We start from the raw sequence: 5,008 nt of genomic DNA, 5'->3' as shown, positions 1-5,008 counted from the left end.
TAACACTCGCACACAGCCACCAACGCTGCGTATACGTAATGTCAAAACTATCGATGGCGAATTTACACCACGTCGCGAACACATTTTTTGCCACAGCACAAACGACATCGGTGTGTTTTTTGCTGTTGTCGCGTTAGTTGTTGCATCCGCGAAGGGCTTATTTGTGGATCGTTGCCATTGGCACACCCTGTTGTGGGGAATCTCTGACATCCTGGACTTAACAGGCTGATGAAGCAATGCAAATATTCTATAAATTGTTATCTGGTATAAACTTCTTTAAATACGTCATCATTAGAATTTGAAAAATCATCATCATCATAACAAAAACCATCAATTATTAGAAAAATGTCATATTTATAAAATATATTTGGAACACAAATTTTCCAAGCAAATTAAACAAACTACTTAAAGTTGATATAAGCCATAAACATTTCCTTTCAGAAATAGGTACTATACAATGTATACCATATATCTTATATTAATTAACTCTTTTACAATAATTAAACCATTTCCTAGTTTTTATACATATTAAATATCCCATATTTTAAAAACAAGATAATATTTACTAATTTTAAGGGTACTTTGATGGGTCATAACATGCGATGGTCTGATTTCTTTATAGCATTTACCCAGCAGGGGAGACCCATTCGTTTCTATCGCATATTTCACTATATTTTCATTTTAGCGCTTTCACATACACATTGATGCAGGGGCAGGCATGCACACAAACACAGCCATACACATACACCCCCAACAACAATGGTCGCACTTCCTGTTTCCGCTTGTTGGCAGCGGTGTTGCAAAGTGTGTGAGGGGAGGGGGAAGGCAGAGGAAGAGGTGAGGTCGGACGACACCGGGGTCAAGGGAGAAATTTGCATAAATTTTCCGTACATTTCGCACAGAAGGCAAATTGCATTTTCAGCATAACACGTACTCCATTCTACTTACACCGACATCAGCCAACGCACACTTACACTTTCACCCTCACGCAGTAGTTTTTCTTTTCATTCGCCACGCCCACAACCTCCCCCTATCACCACCCAGAAAAAGGTAGGCCGTGTTTTCCCGGCGCCATCATCCTTATTTTCATTTTCAACCTCCTCACATCGTCAGGAGCTTCATCCTTATCCTGGCGCTCCATTCGTCTGTGTTAGTTTAAGGCATGCAAATGTTACGAAAATTGCTTTTTACTTCCCATCATGCAGGTGAATGAGTTTTCCTCCCACTCCCCCACCCCCCTCACACACACACAGGCAAACACGACATCCTCACACCCACGCACACACAAGTAAGTTAAGTGTTTGCCTTCAAGTTGTTACTGCTAAATTACCTTTTGTTGTAATTTTTGGACCTCGCACAATGGACATAAAAGTTTTTGTGAGCCAAAAATCGAATAAATATCCATATAATTCATAGCCAATGCATTCTGAATATATTGTGTGTCAGCATTGTCAAGTGAAGTGGCAGCTTCGTGCTTCAAAAATATTAAATATTCAAATTCCAATCAATTTCCCATTCAACTAAAAAGTCTATCGTATGCATTTTTGCGCCTGAACTTTACTAAAATATTTTATAATGTTTCGAATATACCATTTCCGGAGGAATTCGATACTAATGGCATTTCAGTATCATTTTTTGCTTTTTAAATTAATGTTTATTTTAAATGCCTAATGATTACAAATTCATTGCCTATTTTTTTGGGAAATTTTTACGTTGTACATGCTCATGAATTTTAATGACTTTCTAGATTGTACGAGGCTTTTTAACACAATAAGGATATGAGCTGTCAATCGTTCAATTAATTGAAATTATGAGTTGCTAAAAGTTACCAATAACTTAAATGCTAAATTCTGTATACAGGCAGTATCTATAAAATTTAATTACACGTTATGCAGTCAGTTGGTTTAATAAAAAAGTTATTATATTCAAATTGATAATCGTTATGCACACCGCTGACTTTTAACAATGAGTCAATTCCGTTACGCGTAAACTAATTGAATTATTTAAAATAATTATTTTAAATACCTCGTTTTCATTCTTTCAGTTAACGTGTCTAAAAAATGTAAGCCACAAAGCCCCTATTTTTGCCATTGTCCTGAGGTCGCTTTTTACCTCGAATCCTTTGGAGTGTCCTGTTAAATGATGTGTTGTGGGCCAATTTAAGCCAAGCTCTCTCTATCTCTCTCTGGCTTGGCTACCCTGATTTCGTTTATTTGCACTATAACATTTAAAACTGATTTATGCAGCAAATTGTAGAAAAAACATTTAATTGCTATCCTCTCCTTTTCTGTGCAGAGGGTTTTTTGGGGTCGTTCAGCAAAAATGTTAAATGCAATGTCAAGCAAAAACACACAAAAACAACAAATATAAAAGATGGAAACGGGGGGTGGGGGCGATGGAGAAGCCAAATAATATTCTGCATACAAAATAACTTGGTTTCTCTAATGGCTGAATTTTAAAATGCATGAGCTCGGGTCACCCCTTCAAAAACCCATTCCCAAACCCTAAAACCCCCAACCCATTTCGTCCTGCGAGCATGTTTGTGTTTTCTGCTGTGCTTTGTGAACTGTTGAAGTTTATTTTGCCAGATTTTAATATGTATGAGTTCAAGATGAAGCATTTATGGCAACGCAACACAGTGCCAGATAGAATACTCTGAATGTGTTTGGCATATTTATGCAGGTCTTCGACAGAGGGGGCGTGGCAAGAGTGGGGCGTGCCGGCCTCTCACTTCTGTAATAGCAATTTCCTCCAAAGCCTCCCAAGTATTTTCGGCATGCTCAGCAATTTTCCCACTGGCAAGTGACTGACTAATGTAACTTACGTGTATCCTATATATGTATCCTCGATGTGGAGTCCCTCCATTCGGGGTCCACTTCCACAGCCCCTTCCATCCGTTCACCATGCTCCAATAATGCAAAACATTTGTACTAGACAAGGCCGTTCCATTTTCTTTTGGTGGATCCCGCTACATGTGGGAAATGTGTGGCTTCTTTTTTGCGGCTCGTTAAGTTAGCCAGATGCCATTTGTTTTATGTTGCTAACTTAATTTATGAATACCACTCATGAATCATGGGGATTTTGAGTTTTGGGTCTCTCCCGGAGCGAGTATAATGTTGGAAAAACAGGTTATTATGATAAAGGAGAATTTTTAAATGTTTTGGCATAAATGAGAAATTACACTGCACCCTACACCCTACCGTTGGCACCATGTGCTGCTTTAATAGGGACCTTATTTGCAATATTCATATTTTTATATAGTATGAACGAAAACCTCAATTATTATGGTATTCCATAATGATTGAATTGATGTATTAATACACTCAGAAAAAAAATCAAGTATTTCGTGCTTGAACCTAGTATTTTCGGTGTCAAAACTTCGCCAAGCATGGAAAATACAGAACGCGAGAACAAAATACTACTTTTGAGCACGAATTTTCAAGACCGAAAATACTAGATTTAAGAACCTTTCGGTCTTCAATCAAGTATGAATAATTCTTAAATCAAGTCATATTTGGACTAAAAACAAGAACGATTTAATAATAAAGTAAGAAATTTGCAGGCATGATTTAAGGACGAATAATTCTTAAATCAATATATAAATATTATGAAACTAAAATCAGTTTTTATTTTATGCTAGTAAGAGAAATAAGTATTGGAAACTGAAACGAAATAAACGAGATATATATAAATAATATTAATATTTTAAGATTACTTACGACTTGCCGCTCACGGGCATTAACACTACCTAATTTATGCGCCTTATATACTGAGTACTTTCAGAATAAACAGTTGGGAATTATTAGAGTTGGCAGACATAAAAACTCCAAAATGTGCTCAATATGAGAATTTTTTGAGCACGAACGTTCTTAAATGTTAAGCATGCAATTTTTCTTAAATCAAGGCTGTTTGTACTTGTTTTTAGCACGGTGTTTTTCCCTGAGTGTACCTTCCCTGTCAATAATACCTTCGATTCCAAAACCCATGTACCATTAAGAAATCTTTTCAGGAGATTCAATAAATAGAATTTTTTATAGATATTAAGTTAAATGAAGCCTGGCTTTACGCTCATCTCATTTTGACTTATCACGACACTTTCCACACCCCCAACCCAATCATTCCTATCTCGTTTAGCCAGGTCCTAACTCATATAATAACATCATCCTGTTTGTATATCCTACATCTATATCTTATTAACCGAATTGATGTGTTTGCTTATTTACTTGATGTCACGGGGTATATGTTTGGATTTAGCTGCTAAAGACGAGTCCTTTGCTCCCCCATTTTGGTCCTTGCGTTTTACGTGCTCATTATCTGCGCTTCCGAACAATTAGATTCAATTACCCACCGCATGTCTATTGTCGGGAGAGGGCTGGGATTCCCCCTATCCGCTTGCCCTTGATGAGATGCGACTTGGACAGGGGATTATTATTCCCGTAACGTTATCCGGACGGAATTCTCCGCCGGCATACACACGTCACGTAGCCAAGTACATCCTGTCGAGGCTGCTGTTCGTTGCTCAGTACAACTAATCCATCACTAGTCGTCTTACATTTTAAATGATTCTGCTAGGCTAGCCAGCCTGGATGGGGTAAGTGGGGGATTAGAGAGGCATTAACACCCATCAGAAAGTCAATTGCTTGTAAAATTCTACCTCAAGGATATTCCTCAGTCCTTGAAAGGCTGGGTGGGCAGGATCCCTTGGAAAATTTAGCAAGTGACACTTATTTATCATTCGTCCCCAGTCTTATTTATCATCAGTGAACAGACAAACAGCAGAGACAGCACGATACAAACAAATTGAACAAGGACTTATCCTTAATGTGGGTTGATTTGTCAGCTCAGATGGTAGATGTCCTTAAGAGAATTCCCAAGGAGGCTGAAATTTAATTTCATACTTTGTTAAAAGGGCAAATCATTTGTAATCAGAGATAAGAGAGGCAAGATGATTGGAGGTAAATAATCCGAAGGTGTACGGATTTCAACCCAAGAAAACGCACACTCCGAG

This window comes from Drosophila subpulchrella, unplaced genomic scaffold (genome assembly GCF_014743375.2).
Source record: "Drosophila subpulchrella strain 33 F10 #4 breed RU33 unplaced genomic scaffold, RU_Dsub_v1.1 Primary Assembly Seq354, whole genome shotgun sequence".
In the NCBI taxonomy this organism is placed as follows: domain Eukaryota; kingdom Metazoa; phylum Arthropoda; class Insecta; order Diptera; family Drosophilidae; genus Drosophila; species Drosophila subpulchrella.
Note: the sequence above shows the minus strand (reverse complement) of the source record.